At 46.2% G+C, this 25,360-nt stretch overlaps 1 protein-coding gene across 1 annotated transcript in view; it reads right to left on the bottom strand.

Moving 5' to 3' along the window:
* htr2aa (5-hydroxytryptamine (serotonin) receptor 2A, genome duplicate a) overlaps positions 1-25,360 on the bottom strand; it is a 154,003-nt gene that overhangs the window by 53,936 nt on the left and 74,707 nt on the right. The window lies entirely within an intron of this gene.

The raw sequence follows: 25,360 nt of genomic DNA, 5'->3' as shown, positions 1-25,360 counted from the left end.
ATTTGCAGATACGCCTAGGCCAGATCAATCTTAGTGAAGTGTTTCCCTCCAGATGGCGAGGCGAAAATATCTTCAATCCGCGGAAGTGGATATTGCACAGTGTGAAGGACTGGGTTCACTGTTACCTTAAAGTCCCCACAGATGCGAACCTTCCTTGGTTCCCCAGGCGTGCCGCTCAACGACTTTTTCATCACAGGGACGATGGGTGTAGCCCACTCGCTCCAGTCTACCTTGGACAGTACCCCTGAACGTTCCAAACTCTCTAGCTCTGCTTCGACAGCTGGACGGATCGCATAAGGTACCGGTCTGGCCTTAAAAAATTTTGGGCTTGCGTTTTCTTCGATTTTAATTGTTGCTGTAATGCCTTTTAGTGTTCCGAGTCCTTGCTGGAACACTTCTTGCGCATCGGTTAGGATCTTTGACAGTCGCCCAGGTGTGACGTCGTCATCCTTTTTGGCAGCCACAGTCAGTGCTTGTATGGAATGCCAATCCAGCTGTATTTTCCGGATCCATTCACATCCCAGTAATGGTGGTCCTCCATCTTGCAATACATACAGGTCTAGTTTTGGTGTTTCCTTACCGTTATGTATAACAGTCACCCTTATTTTTCCTTTGGGGTAGACTTTTTGCCCTGTGTACGTCTTCAAAATAATTTTTGTGTCTCTCAAGGGTATGTGTGAGAATAGCCGCTCGTAGTCCCGTCGGTTTATGACTGTTAGGGCTGATCCTGTGTCCAATTCCATTTTTACCTGGACTCCTGCTATCTTGAGAGTGACCCAAATGGTTCGGTGATCCTCCGTTTTGATCACATTATGTAGTTTCAGACAACTCAGCTCCCTGCTTTCGGAGTCGGTATCACTCTTTTGTTCGTCTGAACTATTCTCCGTCACCTTATGTACCTTCTTGTACTTTTCTTTTGGAGATTTCTTATTGCTGGTTTTCTTTCCCGACCTGCAGACTCATGCTATGTGTCCTACTTTTCCACACTGTCTGCACACTTTGTCTTTGAACCAGCAATCATTGTGGCCGTGTGTTGTTCTGCCGCAGCGATAGCACTTCTCTGTTCTGTATGACATTTCGTTTGTGCCATATTCTTGCGGTCTCTGTTGTATCTCTGCAGCGCCCCGTGCTGCTGCTTCATATGATACCGCAATGCTGAAAGCCTTGTCCAGCGTAAGGTCCTTTTCAGATAAAAGCTGTTTCTGGGTTCCTTCACTTTGAAGCCCACAAACTTGTCCCTTAAGGTATCTGCCAGTCCCGTTCCAAACTGGCAGTGTTTCGATAGTTTGCGCAGTTCTGTTAAATATTTAGCATTGCTTTCATCCTTATGCTGGTTCCGTTTGTGAAACTTGAATCTTTCTGCTATCAGCAGCGGTGTGGGGTTTAAATGTTCCTGTAGTATCGTCACTATGTCTCCAAAACTCTTTTCCACTGGCTTCGCTGGGGTTACTAGATTTTGTAATAAGCCATACGTCTTTGCACCCATTAAATCCAACAATACCGGCGCTTTCTTGTCATCTGACACCTCATTTGCCTTGCAGTATACCTCTATTCGTTCGACATATGTAGTCCAATCTTCGACTTCATTGTCAAATGCGGTGATACTGCCACTCTTCGGCATTTTGGGTGTGGTTTAAAATGGCTTAAAATGGCGCCTCCCGCGCTTTCCTTTCTCCCCCGCTGCTGCCAACGCCGCTCTCGGCGGTCCTCGTGGCAATGGCGGCGCCCTGTAGGTTTCACGCGCTTCTCCTGCGCTGCTGCCAACGCCGCTCTCGGCGGTTCTCGTGGCAATGGCGGCACCTCGCGGGTTTCTGCGTGTCTCTCTCCCTCTCCTTGAAGCTGCTTGGCCCCTGAACACTGGCTGCACCCTGTGCGCTCTGCCCTCTCTCTCTCTCTCCCGTCGACGCTGCTCGGCCCTTTGCTGTGCCGCTCGATCGGGCTCTAGCCCGCCGCTGTCCGGGAAGGGTCTGCGCACTACCTGTTGCCAGCCCGTTTCGCTGGACCACCATGACTGGAAAGCCAAGCCTGGCTCTCAACAGCCTCCCCCGCAATTCTCGAGTCTCTGCTGGATGACTGGGCGGTTGCCCGTGGTCAACGCCCGTGTCTCTGGCCTTGACCTCCAATCTACTGGTCTCCAGGAACGAATCCCTGGGAGGTGATGCAGAGTTGCAGGTAGGATCGAATTTGCCTCGTCGCCAATGTTGTGTCCGTCAGTAGTAAGGCACAGACTGCAGGAGAACGGTACAACAGGTGTTTACTCAACGTGGCTCACTCTGGAACTGAACTATACAGATTACTACTCAGTGCTATATACAGGTGTGGTCACTGCCGGTACTACCATATACATGAGCTGTAAAAAGTAGTTCCCCCCTTAAAGGTATATACATTACAGGACGGAACCTCTGTCTACCCCTTACAAGGCAAAGGTTAACAAGGGAGTTAACCAGGAGTTCCCACTTGCCTGGCTCAGATAGTGAAGTAGTCAGGAGCCCCTGAAGAAAGGGGTCTTTTTCTTCTGAGTGGGACATGGCTGGGATCTGGGGTTTGGGCAACCCCTGCCCCCCAGTGGTCTGGAGGGGCACTTGTGCCTGCTGGACCCATGTGAATAAGGCACCCTCCCACTGACCCTGCAAACTCCAGCCAGGACAGCACAGGAGGGCAATGGGATGACACCTTGAGGAATTTCAGCCCCTTTATGTCTATTGCATGTCCATAGGGTGGAACATCTGTGAACTGTGGAAAAGTGATGCACCCAGCCATCCATGCGTCTGTACGGTGCAAAGCATACTTGATTGCTTGAATTTCACACAATGCAGGGAATTTGCTCAAATTTCACCTTGACTATGAGGCATCTAATCAAAGAACAACATAGCAAACAGACATAAATTCAACATTCTGAAAAGTAAATGTACCCACAAACAACCATTCCTTTTCTAGAATCTAAATCTCCCTCCCCCTGCAATTGCTCACCTTTTCTCAACAGGACTGGAGTTTTCCTTCTGCTTTGTACCTGGGACTTGGATCTTTGTTGGGCCTTGATCTTTTTCAGGTTTTGCTACCGCACAATGATTCAGGCCCGTGCATGTTGCATGTTTTTTGGGCTGTGTGCAAGTGTGGTCTTTGCTCCTCAGTGACTAGCTGGCAAATCAAATGAACACAATCCCTTTCTAGAGTTTTTGCCTTTAAGCACTGGGTTGTGAAAAGAAAGAAAATGAAAGAAAGACTTGCATTTCTATAGCATCTTTCAGGACCTCAGGACGTCACAAAGTGCTTTACAGCCAATGAAGTGTAGTCACTGTTGTAATGTAGGAAACGCGGCAGCCAATTTGCGCAGAGCAGGTTCCCACAAACAGCAATGAGATGATGACCAGATCATCTGTTTTAGTGATGCTGGTTGAGTGATAAATATTGGCCAGGATACTGGGAAGAACTTCCCTCCTCTTCTTCAAAATAGTGCCATGGAATCTTTTACATCCACCCGAGAGAGCAAATGGGGCCTCGGTTTAACGTTTCATCTGAAAGACGACCCCTCTGACAGTGCAGCACTCCCTCAGTACTGCACTGGAAAGTCAGCCTAGATTATGTGCTCAAGTCTCTGGAGGTTTCAATAGTTCTATGGTGCACCAGGTACTTGCTTCAGGAAAACCAGCACTCTGAACCTGATTCTAATCTATCCTGAGTGCAGCAGTAATTGTTCTTGCCATCTGTCTACTGAAATAATGCAATTCGAATGTCGTGGCAAGGGTTAGAAATCTGTTTTTCTAAGCTTATTCTGTATAACAGTGCAACTGCTCAAGTTCAAAATCAATGTGTGATCTGAAAAATGTCCTTTGCATTTTTATAAACAAAGTGCCTTTCAGATGTTTCAATACTAGTGCTCATTAGTCAAACTCGCAAATCATCCCAAATTTGGAGGAGCAGTGGAATCAAAGGAGGCATCCCAAAAATTACAGGATGAGCTAAATAAAATATGTCAAACACTGGCAGATGAAATTTAATGCAGACAAGTGTACTGCACAAAGGAAGGACAAATGGGCAACACATGCGCTCCTTCAACATTGTTGAAATAGCTATGGATGAGTTTGAACGAGACTGAGGTGTCCTAGTAGTCTCAATGTTCAACATGTCCAACCAATACAAAGTGGTGATGCACCAAGCCAATTGAATGTTGAACTACATCGGCAAAACAGTAGATTACAAGTCAGAGGAAGTCATGATCAAACTGTACAGTGCTCTGGTAAGACCGCACCATGAGTATGTGTTCCGTTCTGGTTGCTGAGACATAAGGGAGACATTCAGGTGTCGGAGGCAATGCAGAGAAGAGCCACAGGACTGATCCCCAGAGCCCAAGGTCTGAGTTACGAGGAAAGACTGAAGGGATGTAGGGAGTTAAATTCCATAGCGCGCGAAAATGAGCGCAGGGATCGCGGTATGCGATTAACCCACTCCTGTTAAGTCCTGGCAGAAAGGGACTGTCTCGGTTGCTGCCTCTCTTCCTCCTCCTCAGTTTGTTGGCTGGCAGGTGGTGGTAAGGGCTGTTCTCTCATGGTGGCAAGGTTGTGGAGCATGCAGCAGACTACCATAAATCTGGATACCTGCTTAGGGGTGTACTGCAGGGCTTCTCCTGAATGGTCCTGGCAGTGGAAGTGTTGATTGAGGACGCTGATTTTTTGCTCGTTGATGTTCCTTGCGGCAGCATTGCTCTCATTGTAGGTGTGCTGTGCAGGAGTGCACGTGTTCCTAACCAGAGTCATGAGCCATGTCCAGAGAGGAAAACCTTGTCGCCTAATAGCCAGCTTTTAATTTGGAGAGCTGGTTGGAATATAAGGGGTACAGAGGACTGCCGCAGAATGAAGGAGTCATGACTACTGCCGGGATAGCGAGCATAGACCTGCAGGATGCACTGCCTGTGGTCGCAAACCAGCTGCACGCTGAGGAAGTGAAATCCCTTTCGATTGATAAAGACTGTGGGATTCTCATGGAGGATAGCAAATGTAACCCTGCCTTTTAAGAAAGGAGGGAAGAGACAAAACAGGGACCTGTTAGCCTCACATCAGTAGTTGGGAAATACTGGAATCTATTATAAAGGATGCAATAGCTGGGCACTTAAAAACTAATAGTAAGATTGGGCAAAGTCAACATGGATTTACGAAAGGGAAATCCTGTTTGACAAACCTATTGGAGTTCTTTGAGGATGTAACTAGTGGAGTAGACAAAGGGGAACTGGTAGATGTGGTGTATCTGGATTTTCAGAAGGCCTTCGATAAGGTCCCACACAAGAGGTTGGTGAACAAAATTAGGGCACATGGAATTGGGGGTAATATACTAGCATGGATTGAGAATTGGTTAACAGACAGAAAACAAAGATTAGGAAAAAACGGTCTTTTTCAGGATGGCAGGCTGTGACTAGTGGGGTACCGCAAGGATCGGTGCTTGGGCCCCAGCGATTCACAATCTATATCAATGATTTGGATGAGGGGACTAAATGTAACATTTCCAAATTTGCTGATGATATAAAGCTAGGTGGTAGCATCAGTTGTGAAGAGGATGTGAAGAGGCTTCAAGGGGATCTCGACAGGCTCAGTGAGTGGGCGAGAACATGGCAGATAGAATATAATGTGGAGAAATGTGAAGTTATCCACTTTGGTAGAAAAAACAGAAAGGCAGAGTATTTCCTAAATGGTGAAAGATTGGGGAATGCAGATGCTCAAAGGGACCTGGGTGTCCTTGTACATGAGTCACTGAAAGTGAATGTGCAGGTGCAGCAAGCCATTAGGAAGGCAAATGATATGCTGGCCTTCATTACAAGAGGATTTGAGTACAGGAGTAAAGAAGTCTTACTGCAATTATATAGGGCCTTGGTGAGACCACACCTGGAGTACTGTGTACAATTTTAGTTTCCTTACCTAAGGAAAGATATACATGCCATAGAGGGAGTGCAACGAAGGTTCACGAGATTGATTCCTGGGATGGCGGGACTGTCGTATGAGAATTGGCCTGTATTCTCTTGAATTCAGAAGGATGAGAGGGGATCTCATTGAAGCATACAAAATTATTACAGGGCTTGATAGGATGGATGCTGGGAGAATGTTTCCCTTGGCTGGGGAGTCTTGAACCAGGGGCCACAGCCTCAGGATAAGGGGTTGGCCATTCAGGACTGAGATGAGAAGAAATTTCTTCACACAGAGGGTGGTGAATCTTTGGAATTCTCTACCCCAGAGTGCTGTGGAGGTTCAGTCATTGGGTATATTCAAAACAGAAGTTGATAGTTTTCTGACTAGTAAGGGCATCAAGGGACATGGCGATAGGGCCGGTGAATGGAGTTGAGGCAGAAGATTAGCCATGATCTCACTGAATGGCAGAGCAGGCTCGAAGGGCCGAATGGCCTACTCCTGCTCCTATTTCTTATGTTCTTATGGGGAGCATGCAAGACAATGTGCGTGCAGTCAATGGTATCTTGCACCATGGGGAAGCCTGCCATGCAGGCAAAGCCTTGTGCTCTCTCCTGCTTCTCTCTGTCCATAGGGAAGGAGATGTAGGTGTTCCTCCTGGTGTAGAGAGTCTCAGTGACCTCCCTGATACAGCATTAACTGCAAACTGTGAGATGCTGTTAATACCACCTGTTGCAGACTAAAAGGAGCTCGTGGCATAAAGATTGAGAGTGACGGTGACCTTGACAACCACAGGCAATGTTGTCCATTCGGAGCTTTGAGGCTGTGGTTTTGGCTGAAGCAGCTGAGATGTCTCAGTAAGAACCTCCTCAGTGAAGCGAAGTCGCATCATGCATTGCTCCTCTCTGAAGACTGTCTGTGGATATAGCCTCCTGCTGAGTGTACTGTTCCTCCTCCTCCCTCTTCTGGCAGCTGGTCCTGTTCTGTGGTGTCTTCCTTCATGCTTCCAGTCAGGATCTATTCCGAGTAGTCCTACCAGGCCAGTCATGTCTGGAGACAGATAAATTGTCAAGGAGCTAACAGCAGTAGGAGTGCAAGAGCTGCCAGGCCTCTCTCTTTGTAGACTAATTAAACTTACAACAGTCCTGGAACTCAGCAACAAACACCTATAATTCAAGCAGCAGCCAAAAGTAATAATCTAGCAATTTAACTGCAAGTCCTGCATGATCCCTTTAAATAATGCTGGGGAGTGGGCCTTCATGCTGTTTGGTGTCATTTACTGCTGAGCGAGGTAAGTACTGGGGCCTTCCAAAAAGGCGATGGCAGCCTCAATTCAGCATGGTGCACTCATCCACCAGATGATAGCGCTCCTCTGTATGTTGCCAGCATGCGATCACTAATCACATCGGACGTGGATGCCATTTTGAGACGTAGCGCCTGAAAAATGGATGAAAAATTCACCCCCTTTGGCTTTTCAGCCTGAGAAGGAGATATCTGAGAGGTGATCGCATAGAAGTGTACAAGATAGTAAATCGTATGGAAAAAATTAATCTGGAATGCTACTTTAAATTAAATGGTGAGAATATGATAAGGGGACCGTAGTTCAATCTAGTAAAAGGTAACTTAAGAACTGATATCAGGAGGTACTCTTCAGGCAGAGAATGACCAGCACTTGGAATGGACTCCGTGCGGAGTGGTGGAAGTGAAAACTCTGGAATCATTTAAGAAATAACCAGATGCATCAATGAGGGAGTATAGGATTGTTCTGGATGAATGAAATAAGGTGGGCTAAATGGCATTTGTCATCCGTAAGTATCTTGTGATCAAATTAGAATGTAGAATCACATGGAGTAGTTGAGGCGAGTAGCAGAGACGCAGTTAAGGGGAAGCAAGATAAGTATATGAGGGAGAAAGGAATGGAAGGGTATGCTGATGGGGTTAGATGATGTCAGGTGGGAGGAGGCACCTGTGGAGCATAAACACCGTCAAATGGCTTGTTTCTGTGCTGTAAATATTATGTAATTCTCTGTAAATTAAGTTCAGTGCACTATATTCCTCATGGTTTGTTCAGTGAAGGGGGAGAGAGAGGAATTGCTGGAAAAGTTAAAAGGCATGCCAGTAGGTTCAGAAAGCATGATAATCACTCAGGGAATGTTGTTTAAAGTGCTTGCCTTAGGGATTTCACAAATGGACTCAAACCCAAGGAGGCTTTTCTTCAAAACAGCTGACTTCTGGCATGATGCCTGGGACAGTTAGATCTTTATCTCTTCAGAGCTCTGTGTTATAACTAAGCACATTTAATAATGAATTAAAATATTCACTAAATCTAATGAATTAACTTACAGAACTTCAGCAATTATTGGCTGCATTTAATAATTAAAGTTACTCAGTGCACTTAGTAGTTAAGTTAATTACTCACTAAATTTTTAAAAATCCATGTATGTAATACATTTTTATAAATCAAAGCATTCCTCGCTGCAATGAATAATGATGTTTCTGTCTGAATCTATTAGTTTATAACTGTATTTCTGTTATTATACAACTATCCAGCTTGTCAGTGAACAACTCCATATGAGGATATTTTGAATTTCTCTAACGTCCATTGTCATTTAATTTTCCAGACTTCTCATTTCTCCCTTATTATTGCTTCAACTTTGTTATTGTATATTTTCCAAACTCCGTTCTTTTCAATTAGCATTTAAAACATTTTTCCTTTCTACCTCCATAACTTCACCATTTAACTTTCTAACCACTTTGGATATTTCCTTATGCTTCTACCCAATATATGGGCTAGATTTTCGTGGAGCCGTCAGGCGGGGTTTCAGGCATGTGGGGGGGGGGGGGAAATCCCGAATTTGGGGGTCCCGACACTATCCCACCCAAAACCCCGCCCCACGTAAGTTTCTGGGGCGGTGGGTACCCGCCCCGCACTGGGACCCGCCGAAACCAGGCGGGAAGGGATTAGTGCCAATTAACAGGTAGTTAACAGGCAGTTTTTAGCCTAATCCCTATTTTGAGGGGTTTCGTTTGGGTTTCCCGATGGCTCCAAACCACGCCAGGTTAGAGCAGGTGGGCCGTCGGGTTGAAGGAGTTGGAGGGGTCGCGATGTCGGTGCTCAGGTGAGTGATGGGTGCATGAGTGTAAAGGTAAATGTGTTTGGTGTGTCTAAAGTGTGTAAAGAACTTTTACTTACCTGTACTTACCTTCACAGCCTTTCTTCCTGTAGCCATCGGGAGCGCATCACTCAGCCGGTACTTAAAGCTGAATGGCTGCGATCTGTGAAAAGTGACAGCCTTCAGCTTTGAGTGCCGGTAAGAGTTCTAACTGAGTCTGTGCAGAATGACTCATGTCAGAACTCAGACTGTCAGTGTTGGACAGCTTCAAACAGCTGTGAAACACTGATATTTCATCTGTCAAGAACTCTCGACAGATGAAATTGCAGTCTGTGACGTCACCTGTTGCCGGGTGGCCCTTAATTGGCCTGCTGAGCCCACCCAGCGGGCTCAACAAGGTCAATCAAGGGAAAATTGCGCAGATTGGCCGGACGTTGAAGTAGGCGGGTCAAAAACCCGAAAGGGGAAGTCCCGCCTTCTTCCCGACAGGTTCGGGAAAATCTACCCCTATGTGTTATTGTTGGCAGCTCCTCTATTGTTACAATAGCATTTTGTATAGTACCCTCACATAAAAGAACATCTCAAGGGTGGGAAGTGGACAATGAACAACATTTATATGGCGCTGTAATATGAAAAACATCCCAAGGTGCCTCCCCCCCCGCTAAACACCCCAAAAGTTTAGGAGGGGTGACTGAAAGCTTGGTTGAAGAGATTATTTTGAGAAGGGTTTTAAAGCAGAGAAGCTAGGAAAAGAATTCCAGAGAGTAGGACCCAGGTGGTTGATGCTTCAGCCACTAACAGTGGGGTGAAGGCTGGGAGGGGGGGGAGGGGAGAGGGGAAATCGAGCAAGAAAAGTAAGAATTTGTGGCAGGGGGAGACACAGGCATGATCAAGAGGTTGGTTTAAAGAGACATTTGAAAGTAGGGAGGGAGGCAGTAGGATAAAGTTGTTTTGGGAGAGAATTCCAGAGAGCAGGGGTGTTTAACGGATGGTGGAGCAGAGGGTGGAGAAAGTAGGCAGCAATTCAGAGTCATAGGAGTGGTGGATGCAGACAGCAGTTTGATTGGAGAAGATCCCTCAGACACAGTGAAGTGAGCCCATTGAAGAACTTCAAGATGAGGATGAGAAGTCAGCTCATTAAGTTATAGTAAGCCAGTAAAGCCTAGGAAGGACGTAAGTGATGGGGCTGAGGGCACGGATGTGGTGACCTAGGTTAGCTAAGGTTTGTAGAGAGTAAAGGTAAGGAGGCTGACAAGGTGATGAAGGCATGGTTCAGGGTTTCATCAGTGGAGGTGGGGTGGGGGGAGGGGGGAGAAAGTCTTAGAAATGCACTAGATGTGAGGTGAACCCCTCAGCTCAGGGTTGAACTGGATGCCAATGATTCGGTCTGAGAGGGGAGGGTGATGGAGTTAGAGCCAGAGACACATAGGTGAGAGCCAAAAATGATGATATTGCTTTCGCTGACTTTGAGCTGAAGGAAATTTTGAGTCATCCAGGACTTGATTCAGACAAACAGGCAGAAAATATAGCAATGGCTGATGGTGGTGGTAGAGAAATAGAATTGGATGTCATTCACGTCCATGTGAAAACTGACTCTGTCCTTGCAGAGAATGTCAAGTAGGGGTAGCAAGTGAATGATGAGTAGAAGACCATAGATGGAAGCTGGGACACTCTGGAGGTGATGACGCTAGCATGGGAGAAGAAACCGTTTGAGGAGATGTAGGGACACATTTTCTTCTTTAGCTCAGAGCAGAGCTTTATCCAACAGGAGTGATAAAGACAAAAAAAGGACCCTGTAGTGATTGTGTTGGCACAGTTTGTAACCATGTGGTGCCATGGAGTTGCTCCAGGGAAGAAAGGCAGTGGAGGAGAATGAGTGGTCAACAGCGATGGAAACAGCAGAAGGATTGAGCAGGATAAAGAGGGACTGTGAGCAAAGGCTGCAGTCATACAGGTGTCGATTATGACTTTGATCAGGGCAATCCTAGTGTGGGCAGGCTGAAAACTGAATTGAAGGGAAATATGAAAGAGGTGAGCAAATAGTTGGATGACAATCACGGTTTGAAAGCCTTGGACAGAAATGATAGGTTGGAGATGGCAATAGAGAAAAATGAAAGGTCAAAGGTGTAGAAAGCACAGACCCTTAATTTTAATATTTCTTGAAATGCTTTGCCAGGCAAAATGGTTTTTCAAAGTGAAATAAAATTGGTGAATGTAACAAGCAGTCTTTCACTGATAAGGCATAAAACATGGTTGTGACTGCAGGGGGTAGTCAGAGACAACAGAGAGTAAAAGTATCCTCCGGACTCAAAGGAAAACCGTAAACAATGCATGCAGGGCAGAACTAGGCCAATATCCATTAATAATCACTATCCAAAAAAGAGCCACCAAATTTTGGAAACACCTAGAAATGAGCAACCCCCAATGCTATCATTACGAAGCCCTGAAATGCCAAGAGAGGACCATAAAGAAGAATACCCTCAGTCAACTAGTCCTGGGACTCAGTGAAGTAACTACTAACACTACTAACAATAACCAGCCCCAGGACAGTGACAGCGTAACACAAAGAATTCGACCCAACACAATCGTCGCTAAGCAAAAGGAAAAATATCTGTCATATTGGGCAGAAACAACAAAAACCCAAAGCAAACTAAATTGCTACTTGGCCCTAAACAGACAATACAACATGGCTGATTACCTGACCATGGTAAAGGATAGCAAACTGAGAAAAACTTTGACAATGTACAGACTTAGTGAACATAACCTGGCGATCGAAAAAGGTAGACACAGGCAGACCCGGCTACCAAGAGAGGACAGGATATGCTCTCACTGCAGTCAGGGAGTGGTGGAGACAGAGATGCACTTCCTCACAGCTTGTAGAAAATATCAGGGCATAAGGGAGAATTTCTACCCAAAATTCACAAAAATATGCCCGGAATTCAGAAATTTGAATGACGACCAAAAACTCCCATACCTACTAGGGGAAGAGAGAAATTGTGTAACACTAGCGGCACACTATGTTACAGCTTGCCATAAACAGAGGGACAACCACTAAATATAAGAAAAGAGTATATATAAATTATATGAAAGTATATTTATACACTCGGATATATCTGTTTATACACTGTATGGATAGATCTGTATTTTTGTGAACAAACATGAATGTTTTTCGATGCTTTGGCAACATAAGATGTAACTTGTCATGCCAATAAAGCGATTTGAATTGAATTGAATTGAAATTGAGAAACAAACCTTGTAGACATGGTGTCTCTGGTGACTTTTCTGAGGTGAGAAGTCAAACCTTTGAAGCTTTGAAATGCAGAATACGACCATGAACCTAATCAAGTGGTTTTCTGCCACCTTTGTAAACTTTAGGAGTAAATGAACAATTTTGGGCTGTGATAAGAGATAGCCACACAGGATGTGTGAGAGTGAAAGTTTGACAGCTCAAACAGCTCAGACCAACATTAAAGGAACATTTCACTATCTCTGAATGATTGATTTAATGCAAAACACAAGGAAAGCTGTATAAAGCAGAGTGGCTAAAGAATATCAGCACTGCAGTCAGAAGAAGGTGGCTTGGCCAGTCCTCTCGCCTATGAGGATCAAGCTGCAGTCAGAGGAAGGAGGGGCCTGGCCAGTCCTTTCACTTCCGAGGACCTACAATCAATGCTGGACCGATCATCGGAGGCTGGCTGTATATATGATTTCTTGTAATATTATTGGTGAACTGCTTGAATAGTGGTTGGGTTTTGAATCTATCTTAGGAACAATAAAAGGTTAAAGACAGAATCCGTGTGTCTGGTGTAATTTCTCATAAGTCTCAAGTCCGAACTCTATAACCTGTTGGACGGGGCGAGGGGTAATTCCACATTTTTACAGATTTTGGTGATCAGAAGGGACATTGAGTGAGAAATTTACAGACCATTAATATTGGTGGAAAAACCGCCAAGACAATGGATGCGTTAGTTACAATGTATGTTGCGGGGAGGTTACCTCTCCAGGAGAGGTGTGTACGGGTTATTATTGACAGTGATGATCTGATTTCTGAGGCCGAACAATGGACACAAGGGTCCACATGTCGGCAACGGATAATGAAAACCGTCTGGTTGTTAGCCTATCGAAGGAAGATTGCAAACGATGAGCGTGAAAAGATTAAGTCACGAAGGGAAATAGAGGATATGGCAGGAAAAGTCAGTGATAGAGAAGTGGTGGTAAACCGGCTTCTTAAGGAATTAGAGGAAAAATGAGAAGGCCGTAAGAAAGATAAAGAGGTGTTTGAGAAGGAGAAAGCGAGATGGTGTAATAAAGAGCAATATTTGGAAAGTCAGTGTGTGAATCAAGGGAACAAGAGTAAAGCTTGGAAAGAGGAAGCTAGTAGCCAACAACAACAGGCAGAAAAAGCAGAGAAGGATAATGAGGATTTGAAAGCTGCCATTCGGGTGGTGCAAAAACAGGTTGTGAAATGAGGTGGGCAGCAGGACCATGCGGAATGCAAAAGGAAGGTTAAAGTGTTAGAAGGAAAAACTAGGAGTGCAAAGGGGAATTGTGTGTGCTATAACCCCAGGGGAACAGCCTGTATTTGGGTGGTTATCATCAGACAGTGAGTGGGAGGAGGTTGAAGAAGATGGGGTGTTAGGACCTGTCGTGTATTGATTGCGAGTTTGACACCAGTCAATACGGTAATGTAATGTGCGAGTTTAACACCAGTTAATATGGTAATGAAATGTGCATTGCATTATGGGAATTCCCCGGGAAAGTTGCAGTCAGCCATTTTACCAATAAAGTAAAGATCACAGTTAGAAGCCTGTCTGCCTGACTCTGATTTAGTTCGATGTATCTACATGCTTGATTGAACGTATTAAAGCATAGATACAACATTGGCGACGAGGATAACGAACAGGAATCATTTTAAATAGGTAGATGCCCAAGTTTTAGTTAGCTAGGATGGAGAAGACCGGCATTCAAAATTTTGCATGTTTCGCCGAGCCAGCCACGTTGGGTCCAATATGGACGAGGTGGTTAACGTCTTTTGAGCTTTATGCCGACGGCAAAGGACTCATTATCGACGGTACTTCTACAGCTGCCATGAAGCAGAGGAGAAGAGCTCTACTTCTACACCTAGCAGGACCAGATGTCCAGGATATCTTTTCGACTCTACCGGTCACAGGAGAGCCAGCCGACTACACGGCGGCGGTTAGTGCTTTGAATCACTACTTCGTGCCCCAGGTCAACGCACCATTTGCTAGACAGACTTTTCATAAGTTGTCCCAGAAGGCAGGTGAGACTGTGCAACAATTTGCTACTCGCTTGTGGCAGGCTGCTAAAGACTGTGCTTTTGGGGGGGATGCGGATAATCAAATAAGACACGCTATCCTGAGTAGGTGTACGTCAGCCTATGTGCAGAGGAAATTGCTAGAGGAAGGGCATGATCTAACGCTCGCCCGCACGTTACAATTGGCCTCACTATGTGAAAACGTCGAGGAGCAGATGCCAGCCATGTCATGTACAGAGAAGGCGGAGACAGATACTGTTCGTCGTGTTACACAGAAAAGAGGGTATTATGTGAAAAGCTCAACAGAGAAACCAAAGGGAAATGGCGATAGGAACGAAAGGAAATGTTACAGATGTGGACACACAGACCACATGGGCAGAGATCCGAAATGCCCAGCACGCGGACAAACGTGTCATAAGTGCAAGGGAAAGGATCATTTCTCCAAAGTATGCCGCACAAAGGGTACAAAGAAACACAGTGTGAACAATGTAGAGGAACAAAATAACTGTGCATTTGCTGTTACTGGAAATAACGTGACAGAGAGACTTACCTTTTGTGTGGGGGGGGTAAACCTGAGAATGTTAATTGATTCGGGTGCAACTAATAATGTGATAGATGAGAATACATGGGAAGGATTAAAGTCAGAACACATTAAGTGTCAGTCACATGTCCCTAAGACAGAGAGAAAGTTATTCTCTTATGCTTCTAGCTGACCACTGTCAGTTGAAGGTGTATTCACATGTGGGATTACAATAGCTAAGAGAACTGAGCAGGCGGAGTTCATTGTGGTTAAAGGCCATGGAGAGCTGTTGCTAGGAAGGGAGACAGCCATGAAACTGGGAGTTTTAAAAATAGGTGCAGATGTCTCAGCTGTGGTAGATGTAAGACAGCTACTAGAACAGCGGTATCCAAAGGTGTTCCAGGGAGTAGGAAGGCTGAACACAAAACAGATCAGTTTGTATATTGACCCACAAGTGAAGCCTGTGGCCCAGCCACTCAGGCGTATACCATTCAACTTAAGGGGGGCAGTGGAGGCCAAAATAAAACAATTGAGGGACATGGACATTATCGAACCTGTAACTGGTCCCACCCCATGGGTAAATCCTGTGGTTATTGTACCAAAAGCAGATAAGGATGTAAGGTTATGCCTAGACATGAGATGAGCAAACCAGGCAATAGTGAGGGAATGATATCCAATCCCCACCGTTGATGAGCTACTCCAAGGTATGAACGGCTCGACGGTGTTTAGTAAGCTAGACCTGAAATGGGGTTATCACCAGCTAGAACTGATCCCTGAGTCACGAGAAATCACAACGTTTGCAGTACATAACAGAATATACAGGTACAAGAGGCTGATATTCGGTGTATCTTCAGCTAGTGAGCAATATCAGCACAAGATATCTAATGCCTTAGCTGGAATAGAGGGTGTTGAAAACATCTCAGACGACATTATCGGGCATGCACACGACCAGGAAACGCACGACAGATGCCTGCACGCTGTTATGAACAGACTAATGGAAAGTGGACTGACACTAAACTCAGAGAAGTGCCAATTCAACATGGACCGATTGATTTTCATGGGAATCCTGTTGTCAGAAAAGGGCATCAGACCAACAGCAGAGAGAGTGCGAGCGGTGGCAGAAGCTCGGGAACCAGAGAATGCTACAGAGGTGAGGAGTTTCTTGGGTCTCGTTGGGTACAGTAGCAGATTCATCCCGCAGTTTGCAACGCTATCAGAGCCACTGCGACGCCGGACGAGAAAAGACACACCATTTAAATTTGGATCACAACAGAGACAGTCATTCAGTGCACTCAAGGAAGAGTTGGCCAGAGCCGGCACTTTAGCATATTTTGATAAGGACGCACCAACCAAGGTGATAGCAGATGCCAGTCCTGTAGGTTTAGGCGCAGTACTAGTTCAGGACCAACAGGGACAAGAGGTACCAATGTGCTATGTAAGTTGTAGCTTAACAGACTGTGAGAGGAAATACTCTCAAACAGAGAGAGAGGCTTTAGCTCTTGTATGGGCTTGTGAGAGGCTGCATCCATATGTGTATGGCCGAAAATTTTACTTGGTAACTGACCATAAGCCATTACAAGTGATATACGGCCCACACTCTAAACCCTGTGCCCGTATAGAGAGATGGGTACTTAGATTACAGCCGTACGATTTTAAGGTGATACACATTCCAGGCAAGCAAAACATTGTAGACCCACTGTCACGATTGCTGGGGGAGACAGCAAAATAGGAGAGACATTCTCATGGCTCAGATGAATATGTGAGATTTGTAGCTGTGAGTGCGACACCAAAAGCACTCACTACTAGAGAGGTGGAGGAAGCCTCTGCTATCGACCCAGAGCTGATTGAGGTACGGAAGGCAATCACAAATGGACATTTTGAGAACTGTAAAGCTTATGCAGCAATTGCAAATGAGCTGTGCGTAGTGGGGTACCTAGTTCTTCGGGGAACACGCATCATGCTACCCACAGTGTTACATGCACGAGCCCTGGTGTTAGCACATGAAGAACACTTGGGAATAGTTGGAACAAAGCAACATCTCAGAACCAAGGTTTGGTGGCCTGGCATGGACAAGGCAGCTGAAAAACACTGTAAAGCGTGCCACGGCTGTCAGATAGTAGCCAGACCCGACCCATCTGAACCGTTGAGACCAACACCATTACCGGAGGGCCCCTGGCAGGATGTAGCTATAGACTTACTGGGACCCTTGCCATCCAACCACTCCATTCTTGTGGTAGTTGATTATTATAGTCGCTACTATGAATACGACATCATGACCTCCACAATAACAGAGAAGGTTATTGATAGTTTAGAGTCAATCTTCAGCCGTCATGGTTTGCCAATCACTTGCAAATCTGATAATGGTCCCCAATTCAGATCTGAATTATTCAAAGAATATTGTGAAAACAACGGGATCAAACACCTGAAAACGACAGCATAATGGGCTCAGGCTAACGGAGAAGTCGAGCGCCAGAATGCATCGCTGATGAAGAGAATCAGAATTGCTCAGTCAGAAGGACTAGATTGGAAACGTGAACTTAGAAAATATGTGACTGTGTACAGGAGCATTGACCATGCCACAACAGGAAAGAGCCCGGCAGAGCTGCACTTTAAACGGAAAATGAGAGGAAAGCTGCCAGACATCACAGAGTCGCGCATAAACATGGAAGTACGTGACCGGGACGCAGAACAAAAAGGCAAGTCCAAACTGTACGCAGATGAACAGCGGAGAACACAATACTCAAAGGTGGAAGTTGGCGACACGGTGCTGGTACGGCAGGACAAAGTGGACAAGTTCACCACTCCTTTTAATGCCACACCACACAAAGTTTTGAGTAAAACAGGGAGTCAAGTAGTAGTAGAATCTCTAGACGGAGCACGCTACTCGAGAAACACTATGTTTGTGAAGAAATACAGAACCAATGGACCAAAGGAGACACTCCATGAGCAGGAGGAAACACAAGGGACTGAGGACAGTATAGTAGACCCTGACACACATACCACTGTGACATAGGCAATATCCACTGACACCAACATGTCAGACATACCCAATACAGCCAGACCTCAAAGGGTTAAAAGAAAACCCCAAAGACTGTCTGATTATGTCACAACATAAACTGTGCGAGAACTGCATGGGTGATGTTAAATGTTTAAACCTGGGAATTATTTAGCTGTGTGGTAAGACACAAGTTTGTAAAAAGTTTATAAACCAAATAAGTTATGCAGTGTTATTGTAAGCAACTGTTAGTAAACTGCAAGTTTGTTTCCAAGGAAAAGGGGGATGTCGTGTATTGATTGCGAGTTTGACACCAGTCAATACGGTAATGTAATGTGCGAGTTTAACACCAGTTAATACGGTAATGTAATGTGCATTGCATTATGGGAATTACCCGGGCAAGCTGCAGTCAGCCATTTTACCAATAAAGTAAAGATCACAGTTAGAAGCCTGTCTGCCTGACTCTGATTTATTCGACGTATTTACATGCTTGATTGAACGTATTAAAGCATAGATAGAACAGGACCTATACCTGGGAAAAAGATTAAACCACCCCTACTGCGCCTTCTCCAATGAACCCCATATGTCCACGGAGATATCTTGCCCCGGGAGTGGACGCCCGACCGGGAGAGAGGGGTGACTTGGACAGGGAATTCTTTGTTAATTTTGATTATAGGAGTTTGAAAGACATGGCATCTGACATTAAAAAGTTAGAAATGGGAGGTGAACCCCAAGGACATTTCATTGCAGTTGAACAAAGAGCAGCTGTAAGTGAAATGGACGAGGGTGAAAAGAAGAAGTTATTATTATTTACTCTTAGCCCAGAAGTATTTAGCAGCCTCCCACCTGATATGAAGATTGGTAACAAAGAGGTTTTTGCCATGCATAAGCACGATTGTGGGAGGGCGGCATGGGTAGAAGTCAGGGTAGGAGGAGAGCCCACGCTCCGTCCACAAAAACAATATACCTTCCCCAAAGAAGCAGAGAGTGTAATGTATATACCTTTAAGGGGGGAACTATCTTTTACAGCTCATGTATACTGCAGTACCAGCAGTGACCACACCTGTATATAGCACTGAGTAGTAATCTGTACAGATCAGTTCCCGTGTGAGCCACGTTGAGTAAACACCTGTTGTACCGTTCTCCTGCAGTCTGTGTCTTATTATACACGGACACAACATTGGCGACAAGGCAAGTTCGAACCTACCTGCAACTCTGCATCACCTCCCGGGGATTCATTCCTGGAGATCAGTGGATTGGAGGTCAAGGCCAGAGACTCGGGCGTCGACCACGGGCAACCGCCCAGTCATCCAGCAGAGACTCGAGAATTGTGGGGGAGGCTGTCGAGAGCCAGGCTTGGATTTCCAGTCGAGGTGGTCCAGCGAAACGGGCTGGCAACAGGTAGTGCGCAGACCCTTCCCGGACAGCGGCGGGCTAGAGCCCGACCGAGCGGCACAGCAAAGGGCCGAGCAGCGTCGACGGGGGAGAGAGAGAGAGGGCAGAGTGCACAGGGTGCAGCCGGTGCTCAGGGGCCAAGCAGCGTCGAAGAGAGGGAGAGAGAGACGCGCAGAAACCCGCGAGGCGCCGCCATTGCCACGACGACCACCAAGAGCAGCGTTGGCAGCAGCGCAGGAGAAGCGCGCGAAACCTACAGGGCGCCTCCATTGCCACGAGAACCGCCGGGAGCGGCGTTGGCAGCAGCGGGGGAGGAAGGAAAGCGCGGGAGACGCCATTTTAAGCCATTGGGAGATGCCATTTTAAACCACACCCAAAATGCCGAAGAGTGGCAGTATCACCGCATTTGACAATGAAGTTGAAGATTGGACTACATATGTCGAATGAATAGAGGTATACTGCAAGGCAAATGAGGTGCCAGATGACAAGAAAGCGTCGGTATTGTTAAATTTAATGGGTGCAAAGACGTATGGTTTATTACAAAATCTAGTAACCCCAACGAAGCCAATGGAAAAGAGTTTTGAAGACATAGTAACGATACTACAGGAACATTTAAACCCCACACCGCTGCTGATAGCAGAAAGATTCAAGTTTCACAAACGGAACCAGCATAAGGATGAAAGCAATGCTGATTATTTAACAGAACTGCGCAAACTATCGAAACACTGCCAGTTTGGAGCGGGACTGGCAGATACCTTAAGGGACAAGTTTGTGTGTGGGCTTCAAAGTGAAGGAACCCAGAAACGGCTTTTATCTGAAAAGGACCTTACGCTGGAAAAGGCTTTCAGCATTGCAGTATCATATGAAGCAGCAGCACGGGGCGCTGCAGAGATACAACAGAGACCGCAAGAATATGGCACAAACGAAATGTCATATAGAACAGAGAAGTGCTATCGATGCGGCAGAACAACACACGACCAGAATGATTGCTGGTTCAAAGATAAAGTGTGCAGACAGTGTGGAAAAGTAGGACACATAGCACGAGTCTGCAGGTCGGGAAAGAAAACCAGCAATAAGAAACCTACCAAAGAAAAGTACAAGAAGGTACATAAGATGACGGAGAATAGTTCAGACGAACAAAAGAGTGATAACGACTCCGAAAGCGGGGAACTGAGTTGTCTGAAACTACATAATGTGATCACAACGGAGGATCACCGAACCATTTGGGTCACTCTCAAGATAGCAGGAGTCCAGGTAAAGATGAATTGGACACAGGATCAGCCCTAACAGTCATAAACCGATGGGACTACGAGCGGCTATTCTCACACATACCCTTGAGAGACACAAAAATTATTTTGAAGATGTACACAGGGCAAAAAGTCTACCCCAAAGGAAAAATAAGGATGACCGTTATATATAACAGTAAGGAAACACCAAAACTAGACCTGTATGTATTGCAAGATGGAGGACCACCATTACTGGGACGTGAATGGATCCAGAAAATACAACTGGATTGGCATTCCATACAGGCACTGACTGTGGCTGACAAAAAGGATGACGACGTCACACCTGGGCGACTGTCAAAGATCCTAACTGACGCGAAAGAAGTGTTCCAGCAAGGACTCGGAACACTAAAAGGCATGACAGCGACGATTAAAATTGAAGAAAACGCAAGCCCAAAATTTTTTAAGGCCAGACCGGTACCTTATGCGATCCGCCCAGCCATCGAAGCAGAGCTGGAGAGTCTGGAACGTTCAGGTGTACTGTCCAAGGTAGACTGGAGCGAGTGGGCTACACCCATCATCCCTGTGATGAAAAAGACGTTGAGCAGCACGCCTGGGCAACCAAGGAAGGTTCGCATCTGTGGAGACTCTAAGGTAACAGTGAACCCGGTCCTTCACACCGTACAATATCCACTTCAGCGGATTGAAGATATTTTCGCCTCGCTACCTGGAGGGAAACGCTTCACTAAGATTGATCTGGCCCAGGCGTATCTGCAAATGGAGGTAGAAGAAGCATCAAAAAAATACCTCACAATCAACACCCATAAAGGTCTCTACCAATACAACCGGCTGGTATTCGGGGTAGCATCAGCTCCGGCTATTTGGCAGAGGGCAATGGAACAAGTCCTGCAAGGGATCCCAGGGACCCAGTGTTATTTGGACAACATCCTGGTCACGGGCGAAAATGACAGTGATCACCTTGCCAACCTGGAGCAGGTGCTCACTAGATTGCAGGAATATGGGCTCCGAGCTAACCGCCCCAAATGCGAGTTTTTTAGAAAACAGATCTCGTATTGTGGCCACGTTATCGATAAAGAGGGGTTACATAAGTCCCCAGAGAAGATTGAGGCAGTAGTCAAGGCTCCAGCACCGGAAAATGTGTCACAACTGAGGTCGTTCCTCGGGCTGGTAAACTACTACCATAAGTTCTTGCCAAATTTGTCTACAATACTACACCCACTGAACACCCTACTGCAAACTGGCATGCCATGGAAGTGGAGTGACGAATGTAGACGAGCTTTCCAGAAGAGCAAAACACTAATCACATCGAAAGAGGTATTGGCCCATTACAACCCAGCATTACCAATTCGGTTGGCATGTGATGCGTCACCCTACGGCATTGCAGCGGTGCAGTCGCACAAATTCTCGGACGGGTCAGAGAGGCCAATAGCCTTTGCGTCACGATCACTAACCTCAGCCGAATTTAACTACACCCAGATTAACAGGGAGGCCCTCAGCCTAGTGTGGAGAGTGAAAAAGTTCAATCGCTATCTGCACGGGCAGAAATTCACCTTGCTGACTGATCACCAGTCTCTTGTCTCCATTTTTAATCCGAAGAAGGGCGTTCCGGTGATGACTGCGCAACGACTACAAAGATGGTCACTTTTTCTAGGGGCGCACCACTATGGGATTGAATATAAGGGCACGAAACAGCATGGAAATGCTGATGGGCTATCACGCCTGCCACTGCCTACTGCGGAGGAAGTACCAGCAGTGGATCCTGTCGAAATATTCCATTCGACTAGAGTTGAATACCTACCGGTAACTAACGCTTGTATCGAAAAGGAAACTCGAAATGACCCGACACTGTCTCGGGTATATGATTTGACGGTGAAGGGATGGCCAGCACATGGCGACTCACTGTTGCCAGCATTCTCGACAAGGAGAGAGCAGCTGTCAGTGTGCCGGGGGACGTTGATGTGTGGATCCCGAGTGGTAATTCCACCCAAGTTAAGGGATAGAGTGCTCAATGAGCTTCATGAGGGTCATCTGGGAGGGGTAAAAATGAAAAGCCTTGCCAGGGCTTATGTGTGGTGGCCGGGAATCGATAAACAAATCGAGGCTCAGGATGCCAGAAAGTCCAAAATGCACCACCACAGGCCCCTCTACACCCATGGGAGTGGCCCTCATCTCCATGGCAACGGGTGCATATTGATTTTGCTGGTCCATTCATGGACTCAATGTTTTTAATAGCCGTGGATGCGCACTCGAAATGGCCTGAGGACATCAAAATATCCTCCACCACCACGGAGAAAACTATTGCAGTCCTACGGACCATTTTTGCCAGGAATGGCTTGCCAGAACAGATTTGCTCCGACAACGGACCACAGTTTGTGTCCGAAGAGTTCCGGAGGTTCTTGAAAAAGAATGGGGTAAGGCATTACACTTCCGCCCCGTATCATCCAGCCACAAATGGATTGGCTGAGAGGTTCGTACAAACCTTTAAGAAGGCAGTAAAGGCTTTGTACAATGACAACATTCCGCTGCAGCACAAGGTCGACAATTTCCTGTTCGCCTACCGGAATGTGACACATGCAGTCACCAATCAGGCCCCAGCCATGATGTTCTTTAACCGAAGGTTAAGATCTCGCCTGGATTTGCTCAGACCAAACGTACTGTAAGATTCGAAATTTTCCGTAATTTAATCACGCAACAAAACAGGGTTAATAAGACAGTTTATTGACCAAGAGAAAGCTTGTACAGAAAAACCTTTGATAAAAAGGGGCATACAAAATGGCCGCCGGACCTCGTGATCAGTTTCTGGGACCATTTGATTTCTGTTACTGCAAGCCAGACAGGCTTGTGGATTGAGGACAGTAAGCCCGCGAAAGCCAGTATCGGGAAACCGAAACTCAGGGAACTGAGTATACATATTAATTGGATTCTAAGTACAAGACAGTTTCAGGTAACAGGATGGGGCCCATCAAGAAATGGGCGGACAATTGAATGAACACTTAAACCCATTTACTGTACAAAGGAAAGACCGTTTAACAGCCATCAGGGGCAATCTCCAGACCGATCAATATGCGAACCGAGTTACGGTGACAAAGTAAAAGACATTATCGGCCAGGAAGGCCAGTCAAGCTATCACCGGCTCCCGTTACAAGACAAAGCGCCCCTGCAGAGATTCCCGCCCGCCAAAATATTACAAAGACTGGACTATGATTTGGCGGGAGATAAGACTGTCCCAAAAAGGTATAACTATGGATTGAAAAGTCCATCAGTAGGCTTAACGCTTCAGAACTTCGGAACTCAAACGGTTCTTCTACGGTACGCTTCTTCTGGAATTCAAGCTTCACCTCGGGTTTTCATTTCTTCAACGCACCGGGACAGACTTTCCGGTTAAGACAGCACTTCGGTTTCGGGACGTGGTCGATGTTCGGCCAGGCAAGGCTCGGCCACGACGAGAAGACGACGAGGGTGGCCCGGGTACTTTTGTCGGGAGATCATCGACGACCCAGGCCGAAGAAGAAGACACCCTCAGGAAAACCGACGATCCAGGCCAGAGAAAAAGGACATTCCGGGCCTAGCCCTCCAGGGCCTCAACATACCATTCGATCAGGAATCGGTGACTGAGTCTTCCATGGACATCCGGTTCTTCAACAACTTTTAACGGATTCAGTCATGACGAGCGCTCATCGAGGCTGTGTCCGCTGCCCCATCGCCTGAGAGAGAAAAACAAGCTGCGCCAGAAGCTTCCAAATCCACGTGACGACGGAAAGCTGTGCCAAAAGGGCTGCGAACCCCCTCTTTTGCGAATCTGAAAGTGATGAGCATGATTCCGAGTTCCTCAAGTCGAAACTTAGTCTAGGTCTAGGGGAGGGGGTAAGGGTAATCGTAATGTGTTCCCCTTTTACGATGTGCCGTGTGTTCCCCATTTCCATGGAGTTAAGTTTATAGATATGTGTATGCTTGTAGTTACTTTAATCTGTGCTTATGACATGTATTTTTTTTTAATGCTGCAAACTGTTTAATAATAAAAGCATCCATTTTGTGCTATTCAACCTGGTCTATTGAGTTTTTCTCTGCACTACAGTTCCCTGCACCTAAGTCCAAGGTCTAGAACCGTAGGGGAGAGTGGGTCGAACCACTCAAGGGTAATTATTGCACGAAGCCTGGTAGGAGACCAGAACGAGCAAGAGAAACCCCCTACAGTACGAAGAGATGTTGAGAGTAAGCAATTCCAGCACATCCATGAGAAGCCAACAAGGAGCTTCAATGTAGGGCAACCAGTCTTGGCCCGCAACTACCGAACAGAAAAATGGCAGCCAGGAATGATATGCACACGGCAGGGCCCACTAATGTACACAGTGGATGTTGGGGAGAGCATCGTGAGACGCCATGCTGACCAGATCCTAGAGTCACAGGAACGAGTCAACCCCATGCCTCGCCCATACGTACCTGGTGAGGAACCCAACATACAGGTTGCATCTACCCCAGAAACAGTAGCATCGGAAGCTGATGAACCAACCGACGACAGGGGGCCAGAATCACCTCCGCACCAAGAGCAAGACACTCGGGAAAGGCGCTATCCAGAAAGGATCAGGAAACCTCCCCAAAGACTGAATATATAAATAGACTATTTTCAGCTAATGTTGCATGTTAAAAGTGTTAATTGTAATTAGTTTGATATTTAATTGTTAAATGAGTGTTATGGTACTGTTAATCTAAAAGGGGAGGAATTGTAATGTATATACCTTTAAGGGGGGAACTATCTTTTACAGCTCATGTATACTGCAGTACCGGCAGTGACCACACCTGTATATAGCACTGAGTAGTAATCTGTACAGATCAGTTCCCGTGTGAGCCACGTTGAGTAAACACCTGTTGTACCGTTCTCCTGCAGTCTATGTCTTATTATACATGGACACAGCAGAGAGGGACTTAG

This window comes from Somniosus microcephalus, chromosome 14 (genome assembly GCF_052327205.1).
Source record: "Somniosus microcephalus isolate GS21.2 chromosome 14, FLI_Smic_1.0, whole genome shotgun sequence".
Classification (NCBI taxonomy): domain Eukaryota; kingdom Metazoa; phylum Chordata; class Chondrichthyes; order Squaliformes; family Somniosidae; genus Somniosus; species Somniosus microcephalus.
Note: the sequence above shows the minus strand (reverse complement) of the source record. Positions and strands in the feature narration are given on the sequence as shown.